Source organism: Ochotona princeps, chromosome 6 (assembly GCF_030435755.1).
Source record: "Ochotona princeps isolate mOchPri1 chromosome 6, mOchPri1.hap1, whole genome shotgun sequence".
Taxonomy (NCBI): domain Eukaryota; kingdom Metazoa; phylum Chordata; class Mammalia; order Lagomorpha; family Ochotonidae; genus Ochotona; species Ochotona princeps.
The window spans coordinates 80,255,284-80,273,357 of record NC_080837.1 but is presented as its reverse complement, the minus strand read 5'-3'; the positions used below and the strand labels follow the sequence as shown (position 1 = coordinate 80,273,357).

Below are 18,074 nucleotides of genomic sequence, written 5' to 3'. Positions count from 1 at the left end.
CTATTCCACTGAGGCTCATTCTGTCCCCAGGGAAAATACAAGCCTCACCCACCCCATCCCCCTGCCCCTCCACCCCCACCAAGCTTCCCACTCTGAGCCTTGCCTAGGGTCAGTGTTTAGGAAAGGCAATATGGATTGAGATCCTCCCTTATAGACACACGAAGTCCTATTTCCCACAAACGGTATTCTTCGCATCATATCCTTCACAGCCTGCGCTAGCTCAGTCAAGATGCCTTTGACATGAATAAATGTTCTTTTAGGGTCAGGCATTGTCGGAGTAGCTAAGTTAGTGTCAAGTCAGGTCTACACCAAAATACTCAGAAACAAACTCCATCCTCTCCACCCCACGAGTCAACTGAAATATCTAAGAACAAACACTCAGTCTCAAGTGCAACACGGGAGCCAAAGAAAACACACAGACCCATCTGTTCCTCAGGACTAGGGGAGGGCCAGATGAGAACAGCCAGAGCCTCCGGGGTGTCCAGTTTGGCGGGACTACAGGAGACACCACAGGGCCCAGGACCTTGGCTCCAGGAAAGGCTCATCACCCACTTGTCTGAGAAGCCCTGATCATCGTCAGGGATGCCTGCTTCTTGTTCTAGCTCCCACTAGCTGCAACACACCCTTGGAATTCAAGTTTCAAGATTTGGACTAGCTCTTGATGGTTCTCTCTTACTGTGCCTAATTTACAAATTCCAGGAGGCCGGCATGGTGGCATTAACAGGTTGGGCTGCCAACTGTTTTACTGGCAACCCATAGGGCTGCAGGTTTGAATCATGGCTGCTCCACTTCTGATCTGGTTCCCTGCTCAAGGCCTGGAAAAAGCAACAGAGAATGACCCAAGTACCTGAGCCCCTGCCACCCCTGTGGGAGATTCAGAACAATCTCCTGGCTTTGGTCAGGCACAAAGCTGACCACTGCAGCCAGCTGGGTGAGAATCAGTAGAGGAAAGATCCTCTCTTCTCTCTTTGTGACTCTGACTTTCAAAATAAACTGAAAAAAAAAATAATAATAAACTTTGTCACAGGTATGCATGTGTAGGAGAAGACAGCACATACAGGCCTCACTAACATTCATAATTTTAGGTTTTCTGGGAAGGTCTGGGAACTTCTCCCCAGCTGACAAGCAGAGATCAACTAACCCCTTGCCTGCCCTCCTCATTCTCATCCATTCTGTCTGCCATGGCTGACCCAAAAGCAGTGATGGCCCAACAGGAACCCAGATGCTGTGCGTGTCCCAGTCCACATCTTCACACAAGAAGACACAGCAGATGGAGAGGCTCACTAGTAGCCTGCATTCCTCCTTCGCAGCAATGCAGAAAACTGGCTGCCTCCTGGTTTGGGGTTAAAAAACAGCCCTTATCCTTCACATCAGGAACTACCCTTTTTCACTTAGGCTTGCTTCTAATACTTACAACCACAGAACATCAAATACCAGGACAGTCAGGAGAATCAAAATAGGTACCTCCTACACAGCGTCTATAACCTGCCAGGCATTCAACCGATGGTGGCTGGCCCTGGGAGCCAGGACCACCTCTCTGGCTTCTCTCCAAGTCTTTGTATTTCCTCTCTTGAGATCTGATTTGGCCAAATCTGGGTCTGTACTGGAACTCAACCTCTCTCCTTGCTAGATGACCTTGGGTCATCCTCTCTGAGACCAGTAACTACCACCTTGCAGGGTGGCTCCAAGATTTGAATGAGACAGGCACGGGTGAAAAAGCCAACACAGCACCAAGGAGGTGAAGCATCTGACAGATGGGTTTTTGTAATTCAGTCTCAGTTCATTTTCTGCCTCCAGACATTTTTTTCTACCTCATAAACCTCATTCTATCTGCGCTCTTGTGCATTGAGCATTTTTATTTCTCCTTCTACAGACAAGTCACCTCACTCATTTCCTCACAGAGTTAATGGCTACATATGTGCAAAGGCTCCAATCATGGAGTCTTAGCCCAGAGCTTGTGTTTCATCAGCATGTTTGCCTACATGCTGGGAGACATTACATAAGCTTTGGTCACATAATTCTGGGTGTTCAAGTCAATTCCTATTGTGAGACATGGAGTACCTGGGGGTGAACAAAACTTACTGGCAAAGGAATTGAATTAACTGTAGAGCTGCTGACACTTGGCATATTAACATCAGAGCAGCCCCTGGAAGCCACATGGGCTGTTCAGCCAGGCCGGAGGCAGCCACCCTTCCCCTGGAGGCCACTCCCTGTATCTGGACAACCATGACCATTTCTTAGTAATCGCCCATGGGGTCTGGGCTGAAGGGAGCTGTTCTCCTTGAACAGATGGTCTTGTCCCCACAGTGTGAACATGGCAAACCACGTCTTGGGGCTGGAGCAGCCAGCTCCACATCTGTTTGGACATTTAAGTGCAGCCCGGGACAGAGGTTGAGCGCCGCGGGAGGGGTGGGGCAGCTGCCCTCCTTCCTTGCAGAGCCAGCTGCAGAAACTGGAATCATCAGATTGCTCTGTTGCGATCACAGAGCACGTGTCCCTTTGTGATGATTTCACTCATCTTATTTTCACTGACTCCATTCAGCAGCATTTCCCCAGTTCCTCCATGTGGTAGCATGTATCTGAATTTCCTTCTTGGTCTAAGCTTGAATACTATTCTACTGTATGCACTTGCATGGATTTAGCCATAAACCAACAAGACATACGTGGGTTACTCCACTTACTGGGTGCTGAACATAGGCTGCCTTGAACATGGGGCACAATAGTTGTACAAGTCCCTGCCCTCAGTTCTTTAGGCAAGTTCTCTCCCCTTAAGTTTCACTGGAACACAGCCATACCCACTCACTTACCTGTGCAAATGTGAAGGCCAAGGCCAGGCTCAATGCAGCAACCTCCTCACTGTGCCCACAGAAAAGCAACTGATGACATCTGACGCCACATGACACACAGGGGCACGAGAGTCAGCAAGGCTAGCTATACCTCAGATCGGGAGGGGTCAGACTTACGACACTCATCACCCAGACCTCTGTAGTGGATACTGCAAACTTTAGACAAGTCCCCAGCACTGTAGGGCCTAGGTTTCCTCCCTTACATACACACCTAGGGTACAGTTTAATCTATAAATCTGCCACAGTGGAAGACTAACAATAATGAAATGGAACCATTATAACAGCACACCATAAGATGAGTCCCTTGGTGACCATGCATTATTTATTTCTGGAATGTTCCACTTCATGTTTTCAGACTGGGACGGACCTCAGATAATGAAACCATGAACAGAGGAACCTCCGGCAAAAGGGGTGGGCGGGACAAAGTCAGAGCGGGGAGGAGCAGAATAAAGACTTCAGGGCAAGCTTCTAGGGAAAGAGCCACTATTTTTATTTGATATTTGTACTGATATTACAACAGCTGCTGTTCCCAGCTTGGCAGCCTGGCCCTCCTGGGCTGGTGTCCTTGGCTGTGGCTTAGTGGAGTCTATGCAGGTGGCAGTCACAGCTCGGCACCTCACTTCTCAAGTCAGACACTGAGCGGCCTTTCATGCAGGGAGCTCACCAGCTTCACGGCAGCTGGTGGCCGTGGTGGCTTCTCTCCTCACCTTTGTCTTTGGGGGGGAAAGACAGATTCCCTCCCCATGCTCCTGGGGCCACTGCCTGTCCCTGCTCAGCCCTGCACCCTTCCCAGACCCCCACCTGCTCCTCATCAATGTATCAAGTTTGTCCATTGCAGCGTGAAAACTTCCACATGCACTTTCTTTTTCTTGCCTAGAGTCTGTGTTAATTGGAGCTAGCCTCCTCCTCCTCCTGCTCTCTCCAAGAAAATAAACATCTTGCTCCTCATGGAATGTTCATGTCTCTCTCCTCACTGATATGTCATCGTGCACATAACTTGATAAAATCAGTAATGCCACTGGAAACTCGTGGTACATGTTTTCCATGGAGACACACGGTGAGGGCAGCTGACTGTTGCTTAACCAGTTGCTCCTGCAGACATCCAGACTATCTGAATAAGGAGACTCTGAAAAGTTCATTAAAATATGGAATTAAAACAAGTTGATTTGGGGGGAAAAAGTGTCTGAAATCCATGCATGGCTTTTTTTGTAAAGTACATTTCAAAAAAAAAAAAACCTGAAGATCGCTCATCCATGGAGCTGGTATACAACACAGAAGGCACAAACCGGTGTAGGGTTAACAAACAAGGCAACTGGCCCTCCTCCCTCTCTAGTGCCCGCTGAAGTCCCCAACTTTCTCCGCGTGTTCCCAGCTCCAAGCCAGCTGCTGGCGGGGGTCGCTGGTACTTGCTATGTGAGTTAGAGGGGATGGACTCACCTCGCAGCTGCCAGAGGCCGCTTTGGGGGCTGCCCTCCTAGGCTCAGAGTGGAGGACCTGCGTGTGCAGGAACACAACTTGCAGCACAGCGGAGGCCCTTGGCTGCCACGGGGAATCCAAGCACCTGGGCTCTGCTCCAGCATCAGGCTCTCCCATGTAGGACCCATGACCTCAGCCAAGGTTCACCCTTCCGAGTCCTAGCACAGGAAGCATGGCAGATGCTTTGGTGGACTGTGCTTCATAGGCACGTATGTCCCATCATGCCCCTGTGTGCACATTCCTGGGCATGTGTGTGTTGCCACGTACACATACATGCACCCGTGCAGGCATGGGTGCCCAAGCATGTGGACGTACAAGTGTGTGTGTACACACATACAGACACAGGTAGGGCTTAATGCTGGTGTGTGAGATGAGAGCTGCTGTGTGACTTCATCCCTGCACCCCCATCACAGCCCTGGAATGTGCTGACACACACCTGGAAGCCACTGGTCAATCATGGCCACAGCCTCTTGTTGCAGCCAGCACACATGACAAGCACAGGCTGCCTGGGGCAGTTTGCCAATCGCACAGCACATGGGGTTTCTTACACGAAACTTGCTTTAAAATCAGAAGGGGCACACTTCAAAGCAACAAGGAAGTCGTATCTAGTTAACACCCACAGCACTCACACACTGCACACGACTGCACCTGCCGCTTTCACACAGCTGGCAGTGCTGCGGATGTGTCCTCACCAGCACCCCCACACCCCGCTCTGATGCTCTGAGTGAGAGCATCGCCCCGGCTGCATCACCCGGTGACAGTAAACTTCAGTCCCATTCTAATCACAGTACATACTGGCTTGTTGAGATGGCATGTGTATGTGTGTGTGTGTGCGCACAGGTGTGCATGTGTCTGTAGAAACAGGTGTGTGTGTAGAAGTTCAGACTTGGCTGAGTGTGGATATAATTGGCTGTATGTGTGCACCAATGGGCATGTGTGTGTGTAGGGGGGTGTGTGTGAATACAAATGACTATATGTGTGCACCAATGGGCATGTGCATATATGAGTATACGTATCCAGATGTGCCTGTGAGTCAATAAGGAGTATGGAAATACATAGCTTTGTGTGTGTGTGTACAGATAAGCACATGTTTATATGTGCATGGGTGTATGTATTCAGATACATGTGAAAGTGCATATACAGTTGTGTGTTTATATGTGTGTACAGACATGTTTGAATGTGTGTATTCAGATGCATGTCACTCTGGTTCTATGGCTGGGTATATATGTGGGTTGGTGTGTATACACATGGGGGTATGTGCAACCTGCATGAGGCACATAAGCCATTTGCTCTGTGATGCCACCAGGCCAGGCCCTGGTTTTCGCACAGCCCTCACACTCAAGCTAACTTCCCTCTTGGCCAGGGTCTGCTAATCAGAGCCCTGGGGTCTGGGGCTCCCTAACCTGGTGGGGTTAGGATGGTCCGGCAGCCCGAGTAAAGTCAATCAGGGGTTCTAACTACCAGTGTGTGGGCTGCAGCTGAGACACGGATTCCGCACGCCTCTCCCACTGCGCACTCAAGGGCACGAGAGATGCCTTCCGTCAGCCCTTGGAGCCTAGCGCCCTGAGGTGCCTCAGGGCCTGTGCCAGCCAAGGCCTCGTCTTCCCTGCAGGCTGCTCACTCCCTCTCCCAGGCCGTTCTGAGGCCACAGGCAGACCAGCCACCAGTTGTGTGGTTCCATGAGAACTCCAGCTCCCTCCAGCTTTTCTGAAGCCATGAAATAGGCAACACAGCACAGGACTTGGCTCTGCATCCCAGGGGTCAGCACATCTGGTCAGAGATGGAGGCGCTGAGGCCCACAGGTGGGGCTGAGAGTAAACAACTCAAAATCAAACAAGGCAGAGGGGTGGCTGGGTGTTTACAGGAAGAGCTGCTCTTGAGGACAGGTGCGGTCAGCCCAGACCTCCATGCTGCGAGGGGAGACAGCACTCAGTGGGTGCCGTCAGCTCGGGTTCAGGCTGATGTCTTAAATGCGAAGTGCACGACTTAGTGTGTGGACAGGCCGGAGGAGACAACAGTGAACTGACCGCCCTCGGCTTGCAGCAGAGGTACTGCATCCACCCTCATGACATCAGCCCGTTCCAAGAGCTTGGCCGCCCACGAGCTCGCCAGTGGACAAGAATGCAGATGCAGGTGCAAAGCTGTCAACCAGCAAGTAGGGCTTCGGGGTGCTGCCTGTAGGGGAGGGTAGAGGAGACGCTCGGTGCTTGCCTTGGCCAGTTCCTACCACCCTGGGCCAGTGTAGCCAACTCCGGACAGACAGCCACAGAATGTCACAATTCAAGGTCTCCTCTGAGATTAACAGGCCAAGCCTCATCCCCGTGTCACTCCCAAAGCCTGCCTCTGGCTGGGAAGAGACATCTCTGGCCCACCCTGTCTGCTTCCGGGGCGGCTCAAGACTGGAGTCACGGCTGCCTGAGCCAAGTTATATAATGTCACTGACCCCAGTTGGTCTGCCTAAGGAAAACATAACTAATTAGAGCCTATAAAAACCTACACACCAAATTAATTCTGTTCTGCCCCAATGACTTCCGCCCGGACATAGTTTCAAATATAGATGGCCACCAAGCCTATATTTAGCCACCACTGTGTTACCTGGTATTTATAATTAAGGAAGTCCTGAAAGAGAGAGGGAGGGTGAGGGAGAGGAAGGGAGAATGGACATTTTGTTGTTATTTTTTCCCCCAAGCACTTTTTTAAAAACTGCTTCCCTTTTCAATCCCACATCCACAGTGCAGCATTCTGTCACAGCAATAATTGCAATTCTGACCTGAGTCAAGATCATTGCACCATTTCCCAGGCTCCTAAAATGGCTTTTTCATCACACGTGTACCCAAACAGCGCAATTAAGCAGTGCAACTTTGCTACATGTTCCTGAACATCATTAATTCTGACTTAGCAAACTTCATCTCCACTTCCCGTAAGCTGCCAGACCTAACAGTGTGACTTTGGCTGGGGGTGCCGGCCATATGCACATGCTTAGCCCCAACCTCCAAACCCACAAAGAGTACTGTGAAAACTCCTTCTGCCTTGATTTTAAAGATCTCTATTTTAAACCATCTGCTGGGCAGAGATTTCTTTATTGCTGTCTTGAGTTTCAGACATCTTGCCAGATTCCTAAACCCAAGACCTCTTTGATTTACATAAAAAGTGAGCATGGACATTGTGGTGTGGCACGTGAAGCTGCCATTTGGGATGCCCACATTCCCAACTGGAGTGTCTAGCACAAATCCCAGCTGCTTCACTTCCCATCCAGCTTCCTGCTCAGGTGACTAGGAGGCAGTGGCCAATGGCTCGATGTTCGGGTCTGTGCCAGCAACATGGGAGACCAGGATGAAGTTCAAGGCTCCTGGCTTTGGCCTGGCCCCACCCCAGCTGTTCCAAACATCTGGGGACTGAACCAGTGGATAGAAGTTCGCTCTCTCTGCCTTTCAAATAAGTATATAAATATTTTCTTTTTAAAGTATAAGAACCTCCTCTTATGAAAGCAACTACTGTAAAGCCATCATAAGGGGCAGAGGGCAGCATGTGTGGGAGAGGACAAGCAAGGGACACAGGGTGGCTCCGAACAAGGCATCACTGGAATGCAGCCCACTCCGAGAGTTGGAAGCCCAGCAGAGGAGGAAGGGCCTTCACTGACAGAGGTGTAGCCCCAGGCAAAACAGGCCAGTGACCCACAGGGAAATGGCCCGGTGCCCCACGGGAAGATGGCCCAGTGCCCCACGAGGAGAGGCTTGCTACGTATTCACGTCCAAGAGGCATAGGAGCGGGTTTCCTGCTGCTGGCGAAGTAAGTGATACAGAGAAGGTGACAACTAGACAGGAATAGGTGGAATTAGAATTAGGGATACAGCAGTCACCACTCACAACAGCAGAAGCGCGGGAGCCTGACTGAAGGTATACAAGACCACCCTGGGGACAAGGGGAACATCAAGATGACTACCTGTCCTAGTGGGCTAATACACGAGTCATCATAAACAGAACTGGACCAAGAATAAGCCCAAAGCTTTATAAGAATACCTGGACATTTTTACATAGTTTCAAAGTAACTCTTCACAAAATACTAATTATAAAGGCAAAAAGAAAGAGACTACAGTGCAAATCCTGGCAAAGGAGTCGACACAGCGGATAATGCCGCTGGTATCTGTGATACCAGTATCCCATATCAGCCCTGGTTCAAGTCGTGGCTGTGGTACTTCTGTCCAGCTCCCTGCTGATGTGCCTGGCATGGAGTGGGAGGCTTGGATGGAGTTGCAGGCTTTGGCCACTTGGGGAATGAACCAGTAGACAGATCTCTCTCCATGACTCGCCCTCTCATTCTCCAACTCTGCCTTTCCAATAAGTAGATATTTTTTAAAACTGATGGTAAGGTCAGCTTTGTGCCACACGTTCCTGCAGGTTCCCTGCAGGGGTGGGACAGGGCCCTCACAGTGGGCAGCAGGGAGGTGAGAAGCCACAGCTGGCCCTCCTGAACTTGGCCGCAGAAACTGGCACACAGGTGGTTTAGGAGCTCTCATTTGAGATGTCAACACTAGCATTTGACCTGCCCCAATCACTGCTGGTAGTGGCAAGTGAAGTGCAGCCATGGCCCAGCCACCAACAGCTGTGGACAGCACAGTGGCCAGGCTGTTGCACCACGACCCAGCAGCAAAACCTCCCTGAGAGATCAAGGAGATAGTGGGGTGGGGTCCAGAGGCGGCTGTCTGGGGCACGAGCTTGGGGTTCCACAGCAGATGAAGGTCATGTTCAAAGAGGCTACAAGGTTTTAAAAAAATTAAAAAAAAAAAAAGAAGAAAACAAGCTTTTGTTCTTATGAAAGAAATATTGGAAATTTAAACTTTAATATCTAAAACATTCTCACCAGAGAGCAGTTATCCTAAGGGAAATGAAATTGCATTTTAGAGAAATTAAGCTCCAAAACTATCACTCAAAATAAGCTCCTGGAGCCAGCCTGGTAGTGCAACAGGTTAAGCCGCTGCTTATCATATTCACATCCCATTATCAAGCAGGTTCAAGTCCTGACTGCTCCAATTCTGATGTGGCTCTCAGCTAATGCATCTGCTAAGGCAGCAACCGATGGTCCGAGTGCTTGGACCCTGGACATCCATGTGGGAATTCCACAGAGGAATTTCTGGCCCAGCCCTGGCTACTGGTACTATTTAGGGATGAGAACTAGGGAATGTAAGATGTGTGTGTGTGTGTGTGTGTGTGTGTGTGTGTGTGTGAGAGAGAGAGAGAGAGAGAGAGAGAGAGAGAGAGAGAGAGAGAGAGAGAGATTGATTTCGTTGTTGTTGTTGTTGTTGTTGGGACTTATTTATTTTTATTGGAAAGGCAGATCAACAGAGAGAAGGAGATACAGAAAGATCTTCTGTCCACTGATTCACTTCCCAGTTGGCTGCAATGGCCCAAAGCAGAGCCCATCGGAAGCTAGAAGCTTCTTCCAGGTCTCCCATGTAGTTACATGGTCCCAAGGCATTGGGCCATCCTCTATTGCTTCCCCAGGTCACAAAGCAAGGAGATAGATGGGAAGTGGATCAGCTGGGACAAAAAACTGGCTCCCATATGGGATCCCAGCAGGTGCAAAGCAAGGGTTTAGCCATTGAGATATTGTGCCAGGCCCACCACTCTGCTTTTCAAATAAATACACAAATACTTGCTATAACCAGAAGGAGTGAGAGCAGCCAACAGGGACACTTGTACAGCCAGGCTTATTCCTGTGTTATTCACAACAGCCAAGGAGTAGAAGCTACTGCCTGCTGTGCTTTGTCCACTCTGAAACTCACCTCGACTTGGACACCACTGAGGTGGGTTGGAAAGTGAGGCCATCACGAGGCAATCAGCCCTGCAGAGGGCTGAATGCTCCCCTCTGTGGAGTGGGCTCTCACTCCAGGGGAGTGGGGACCAGGGCTTCCTGTGATGGGGCAAGTCCACCCCTACATCCTGCCTCTTTCACAGGCACCTGCCTGTCCTGCCTCCCACCATGCGTGGATGTAGCCTGGAGTCCTCTCTCAAGGAGGTCCTTCCATTACAGCCCTCTCAGGTACCAGAGCTGGAGTTGGTTTCTGCAGGCTTCAACTACCTCTTGTGTTCTGTGACAGAAGATGGCCTGAGACGGTGTGCAAACGACAGGGGATTTGTCTGCAAGTAGAATGTTTCTGAGTCTAAAACAGGAAGAGATTCCAACACATGAAAGACTTCACCCACAAAAAGAAAAATAATGTGGGCTTCCACTTGTTTTTTTTTAAGATTTATTTATTTTTATTGGAAAGGCAGATATACAGTCAGAAAGATCTTCTGTCCATTGGTTCACTCTCTAAGTGCTTGTTAACAGCCCGAGCTGAGTCAATCTGAAGCCAGAAGCTAGGAGCTTTTCCTGGGTTTCTCACGTGGGTGCAGGGTCCTAAGGCTTTTTTGGGCCATCCTCTATTGCTTTCCCAGGCCACAAGAAAGCAGCTGGTTGGGAAGAGCCACAGGGGTCCAGTCACAGAGCTCCTGCTATGGAAGAGTTCCTAGCTCCTGGCCCTGCCATCGCAGGCATTTGGGAGTAGAACTTGTCTGGGCCTTTTCCTGCAAATCAAGGTGTTGGATGGAGCCATGGCTCAGTCACCTGTGCCCACCATGCCCACAGTTTCCACTCTTAGGGAAAGAACTGCCCAGCTCTCACACTGGCACATGTGGTTTATAGAATATTTGAGAAGGAATGATGTAGGCAGAACCTCCACTTCAGCACCACTGAGATCATGCCACCCCAGAACCGAGAAAAAATTCTGAGGAGAAATTTGGAGGAAATGGAGTGTGCTATTCCTACTGCCTTCTCCTGGCCATTCATGATGTACCAGGGTGGCACACCCCACAGAGCAGGTACTAAGAACTGGCAGGGGACAAAGCAGCCTATCTCCTAAGTTTGCCAGGGCAAGGGCACACAAGGAGTGGGTAGGAAGGAGAGTGGGACAGCAATGAAGACCCCCTGCACTCCATGGGGACTCTCACTCAGCAGCTGAGATCCTGGGCTCTAAGCCAGACTGACCCAGACATGAATGCCAGCTCCTCTGGGACTGAATGGCAAAGACATTTGCGACTCATCTGTAATGCCCCTTTGCGGTATGGAACCTAGCCCCATCCCCGAGTCCAGCACCCACAGAACCTCCCAGAAGCCAAGCCCAACTGCTCCAGGACAATCCCACTGATTAAGATGCCCTGAGATCAACTCTCCTCACCACCAGCTCCTCCCACTGAATTCCCATGAATCCATCCAGTGGGAGAAAAAGAGCCACAAAGAAAACTCCTCTTTACCCCAAGGTATCCCTAACAGTTATCAGCCTGACTTTACAGATAACCCACCTGCCTGACTCACAGCCCTGCCGACCAGGTGAGTATTTATGGGTCTCCCCTTCCCTCCTAGCATCCAGGGCTGTGCAAGAAATTCTGCAGCCAGTCGCTCCACCTGAAAAGGCACTGCCAGGCCCACATAGCTCTCACCATTTTACACAAGCCAACACTGTGGGGCAGTGGTTTAAGTCACCAACTTATGATGCCAGCTATCATTCTAGAGCACTGGTTCAAAGCCTCATCACTCCACTTCCAAAATCGCTCCCTGTTAATGCACCTATGACATTTGATTGATGAGTTGAATCCATTATATTCAGAGTTAATATGAATGGATGGCAATTTGGTCCTGTTGTTTTAGCAATGGGTTGTACATTGGTTTAGTTTTCCATTGTGATTTTACTGGGATGTTCTTCACATTTACCTTTGGTTTTGGTGGGTGCTATTCCTTTTCTCTGTCAAGAGAACATCTTTAAGTATCATTTGTAGGGCAAGTTTGGAAGAGGCATATTCTTTCAACTTTCTTTACTGTGGAAGAATTTCATTTCATTTTCAAAGACAAAGGAAAGCTTTGTTGGACACGTTATCCTGGGCTGACAATTTTTTGCTTTTAGAATCTGGAATATGTCACTCCATTCTCTTCTGGCCTGTAGAGTTTCCTGTGAGAAGTCTCCTGTGAGTTTAATTGGCATTCCTTTATATGTCAATTGATTTTTTTCACAAGCACATTTAAGGATCTTTTGCTTACATTCGATTGATTGAAGAGAGCTTGATTATCATGTGTCTTGGTGAAGACACTTTTGGTCAAGCCTGTTGGGAGTTCTGTGCCCCTCCTGGATGTTGTTTTCCAATTCTTTCTCTAGATTAGGAAAATTTTCCTTTACTATTTCATTAAATACATTTTTAAACTTAGGTTCTCTTTCTGCACCTTCTGGGACTCCCATAACTGTTACATTTGGCCTTTTAATGGTGTCTTTCAGTTCCTGAATACTTTTTATAGCCTGATCTAGCTCTGCTTCCAGCTTTTTATTTGTTTCCTCCTGATGACAGGAAATATCTTCTAATTTTGAAATTCTTTCTTCTGCCTCCTTCATTCCATTTTGGAGACTCCACTGTATGAGTTCACTCCCAGCTCCATGCATGTATAGTACTGTCCCATAGCCTTTGCCACCTTAAACAAAATGGTGCCCTATTCTAATCTAGGGGGCGGACTAGGCTATGAAATCCACCCTGTTCCTGCACCGCCCATCTGGGATTTGTTGCTCTGTCTCTGTTCCTAGTCAAATCAAACAGACCAGCAGGATGGGCAGTTCTTTGTCTGGGTTCACTGCCTGAGTGTCCCTTCCCATCTTGTTGTTGGTAGAGTTCTGGCTGCCAGTGCAATTCAGATCACCACTCACTAAATGCTGTTGTGGTATTAGTCACTGCAACACCACACTGTTGTGTCCACTGCTTTCCTGTGTCTGTCAGTCTCCAGATGTCCCTCTGCTGTTGTTCTGTCCTCTCTTATTTCCTGAAATGGGCCCTCTCTGCTTCACACTGGCTAATGTTTCTTTATCCTTTTAAACGTGTCCTTACCCTATTCCGCCATCTTGATTCTCCCTCAAATGAATCTTTTTTGTAAAAAAAATACTACTTGATCACTAAAATAATGATCTTCCAGATATCTTGATAATCATCCCTCTTACCTCAGTCACCATGAACACAGGCTCAACTAGCCTCCTGTGCCAATAGCTCTTTCACCAGCAGGGCTCACCACAACCTTCTTGGCACCTGCTCCTTCGTCCAGCCCACCCCACCTGGTCCTCCAGGGCCATGTTGTCCCTTTGGCAGCTGTGTCCATCAGACTTCCCTGTCCCTCGGGTACTTTTGTTCCCTGGGTCCCCTGATGACTGAGATCATCAGAGAAATGATCACTGTGACTTCCCTTGCAGCAGGGCACTGCTTTCCACACCTGCAGCCCAGACCCTCCCAGCTCCAACCCCTTGGCATCTTCCCTGGTGGATCTTCCTTCATCGGCCCTGCAGTCCTTTCCTACGGGTTCTGGAGAACCCTCCATTCCTAATCCCTCCACAGTGCCCCCAAACCCACCTTATTCCCTTGGCCCTGCCCTACCCTCCAACAGGCCAACTGGTCCTCACATACCAAGGTCAGCTCATAGCTGTTCCTCTTGATCAGTGCTCTGGGTTCAGGACCCACAGGACACAGAGACAGCTCAACCACAGGAGTCCCCGGGGCTGTGGAAAGGATGGCCCCAGGCCTGCTCTACAGACTCAGAACCTGGCCCTACTGAAGGGACCAGCATCCTCCTCCAAGCACACAGACTTTCCAAAGGGGCAGCCAGCACTGGGACTTCACATAACACTTACTCCCACCCCACCCCATACCAGATGCCAAAGAACTCATTTCTGCAGCAGCAGGGTCTCATGGTAAACTCTCACAATGAAGCCAGAGGTCATAGGCATAAAGAGAAATCGTCTAAGGTGACATCAGAGGGGGTTTAAAACCAGGCTGCAGCAGTAAAGAAAACGCCCCTCATGACCACTTGGGGCAGGAGCAACCACAACACTGAGAGGGCCGTCAACCCCAGTGATTCACGTCGGAAGGACAATGCTGACCACTCACGAGCTCAGACGGCCAACTGCAGAGCTGAAACAAGACACGAGCCGGCAGACTGAGAAGCAGAGCTCCAGCAAATAGAAAGCCAGCTTGTACCAATGAAGAAAACGTTTTCAAGGATTTATTTATTTGTTTGTTTGAAAGGCAGACTTAAAGAGAAATTCCATCTTCTGGCTCACTCCCTATGTAGCTGAAATGATCAGGGTTGATTCCAGGAGTCAGGGGCTTCTCCCAGGTCTCCCACATGAGTGGTAGGTGCCCAAGGACTGGGCCGTCTCACACTGCTTGCGCAAGTGCTTCAACAGGGAGCCAGACTGGAAGCAGAACAACCAGGACTCTGACTGGCAAGAGAGAACATTAGGAGCCTAAAGCAATTCTTTGAAATCTAAGCAGAGGGGCAGACATTGAACACAGTGTGGCTAAGATGCTACTTGGGCCACTGGGATCCTCTATCGTATTGTCTGGGTTGGAGTCTCGGCGCTGCTTGCAGCTCCAGCTTCCTGCTAACACACACCTTGGGGGGCAGCAGGTGGGTGGCTCATGGAGTTGGGTCCCTGCCACCATCTGCTCACTCATCAGGGCTCCCAGCTGTTACCTGGCCTAACCATCTGGAAGGTTAAACAGCAGATGGGAGATTTCTGTCGGCTTTCCAACAAATAAAATAAATGCAAGACGATTGTGCAAATCTCATAGGAAAACAAAAACTAGCAAGAGAGGAAAACCCACAGCAAAGCTGCCAAAGAAAAGCAGAGACAACACAGAGAAGCAGAATTATAAATCAAGACAGATAACGCAGAGTTTTACAAGATAAGGCATCACTATCAATAGTAACTAATAAATCTGAAAACTTGGACAACATGAGCAAGTGCCTAGAAAATTGCTACTTACGAAAATGAAGAAAGAAAACACAGAAAACAGACTATCTACTAAGGTCACTGAAGCAGCAGGAAAACATCTTTCTTCCACACAGAAATCAGGCCTATGGTCTCACAGACAAGCAGAGCCCCGCACGTCAAAGCACAGATCAGCCGTGCCTTGCACACACTCTTCCATGGAACTGAAAAGTGAAACAAAGCCACAGTAACTTGAGCATTGACACCAGACGAGGATGGCCCCAAGGCGAAATGACAGGTTCACTTTAGCTATGCACGTAGAAGCTGGACTCTTAGCTGGAATATTAGAAAACCAAATTCAGCAAATAATAATACTAATAAAGATCATTTACCAAGATCACAATGATTTTATTGTGGAATTACAAGGACAGTTTAAAATTAGAAAATCAGCCAATTTAACTTACTCCATTAACAGGACTAGAGGTGAGGCTGGAACAGCTACCTATAAGATTCAAAGCCCATGGAATTAAATTCCTAGCAAGTCAGAAAAAGAAGGCAATAACTTCCTTAGCCTGTTAAAAAGGTATCCATGAAAATGAGCAGAGAGGCCGGCACACTGGAATAGCACGCTAATCCTCTGCCTGTGGTGCCAGTGTCCCAAATGGATGCCCGTTCGAATCGTGGCTGCTCCACTTCTGATCCCGCTCCCTGCTAATGCCTGTGAAAGCAGCAAAGGATGGCTCAAGTCCTTGGGCCCCTGCACCTGAGTGGGAGACCTGGAAGAACTCCTGGCTTCCAGATTCAGACCAGCCCAGCTCTGACTGTAGCAATCATTTGGAGTAAACCAACTGATGGAAGAGTCTCTTCTTCCCTCTTCCTTTCTCTATGAATATTTCAAATAAAATAAATACTTTTAAATGAGAAAAAAATATCAGCCTGAATGGGGAAATATTGGAAGCATTCCTTTGAAAATCAAAAACAAGATAGGAATACCCATAATCAATTATTTTACTCAACATTAAACTGAACATTACAACCAGCACCACTCACAATAAATAAATAGATTAAAGACTAATCAGAAAGACATAAAACCTTATTCAAACGTGATGACTAGCTACACAGGAAACCATAATAAATCAATGTCTTCCTATGGTTTACATAGGAAAGTCATACAGAAATTATTTTAAAAATAAAAGAGGTTGGGCTTAGCACGGTAGCCTAGAAGCTGAAGTCCTTGTCTTGCACTTGCTTGGATCCCAAATGGGTGCTAGTTCTAATCCCAGTGGCCTCACTTTCCATTCAGTTCCCTGGGAAAACAGTTGAGGATGGCCCAAAGCCTTGGGACTCTGTACCTTTGTGGGAGACCCAGAAGTAGCTATGGGTTCCTGGCTTCAGAATGGTACAGTCCCGGCCATTGCGGCCACTTGGAGATTGAATTAACAGACAGAAGATCTTCCTCTCTGTCTCTCCTCCTCTATGTATATCTGACTTTCCAGTAAAAAAAAAAAATTTTTAAAGGAATTTATAGCAAGGAGGCTAGATATGAGATCAATATTTTAAAAATTACATTTCTATTTACTATTAATAACTGTAAGGGAGATTATGGTATTACTATAGTAGAGTAAACTTTAACAACTCACTAATATCTCAAGGAAACTAAAAGAGACACACCATATTCATGGATAGGAAGACCCTCCCCCATCTCATAAAGAGGTACAGATACGTTTTTGTATTAAGAAATACCAAAATCCTGATAGGTTTTCGTTTGTTTTATTACAGAACTTGCCAAAGTGACTCAAACTCAGTGTGGAAGAATCCAGAATCAAGAATAGTGTTCAGACACCTGAAAAATATTTGCCCTGCAGAATACCAACCTTTATCATAGAGCTACTGCCAGACCAAAAACTACTGAGAGCACAGGGCTGTTGAAATAAAAGGGTTTACTGAGCCATTACAGATGCCTAGCCAGAGAAGGGGCTACACTGAGACAACTTTCCAAAAGGTCCAACCATCAGGCTAGGCAGCAGTTGGCACATTGTGTGCCAGATTGAGGGTGCAGAGTCCTTTTGGGATGGAAAGTGTTAACTTGTTAAGGTTGAACCTACAAGGGCTACAGCTAAGAGAGGTGAGGTGAGACAGATCCCACCTGTAGCAGAAACATTTCCAGACTGCTTGGGGTTGGAAGTCCAGAAGGTGTGGCCAGGGGATGATTCCTGACCCTGACTCAGGAATGTGAAACAGATTTTCTGTAGGTTTCCCAGGCTGTTAACTGATTAACTTCTCTTATCTCTCCCCCCTCTGCCCTCCTGCCTTTGTAATTAAACTGAGAACACATGAGACTTTCTTCTTTATCACTGTACCTTAGTGGGTCAGAGACTGACAGCTTTACTTCAGAAAAGATATAGCACCAGGCAACACATGGCATTTGGGAAATGATGGAATACTGGGATGAGCTGATCAATTTGGGACAGGTGGCATTCCTACAGGGTCAGAAGAAAAAAAGGCCTCCTGCACGTGTACACACACACACGAGATGTGACAATAAACTTCTTCAACTCTGCAACTTCCTCCACATATCTCTTCATTCAGAAATATGGGCCAGGGCTGCTGGATCCCTCTCCCACTATGGAGTGGATTTGATAATGGAGAACCTGTGGAAGACAGGGAGGGAGGTGGTGGCCCCTCTGTACAGCGTTACTCAAGGTCCCTGGGTCTTCCTGAAGACCCCTGATCTCTCCTTCAGGGTCCCATCCCTCCACATTGCCTTCCCTCTTCCATTCAGAGAGCCGCGTGAGGGAGGCAGGGAGTTCTGGGAACTCTGTCCATGCCCGGGGAAAGGTCCATTGAGGAAGCCGGCTCAAAGTTTCCTGTCTGTGACCCCTATCTTCTGCTTGAGAGCTTCACTGATTAAGCCACTATGGCTTCAGAGTGGTCGGGGTGGGGGCACAATCAGAGAGAGTTGTGTCCTCCAGGCA

At 48.5% G+C, this 18,074-nt stretch overlaps 1 protein-coding gene across 2 annotated transcripts in view; it reads right to left on the bottom strand.

The window, feature by feature from the left end:
- Nucleotides 1-18,074, bottom strand: part of PCSK6 (proprotein convertase subtilisin/kexin type 6) — a 141,118-nt gene that overhangs the window by 101,123 nt on the left and 21,921 nt on the right. The gene's annotated exons all lie outside the window — the stretch shown is intronic.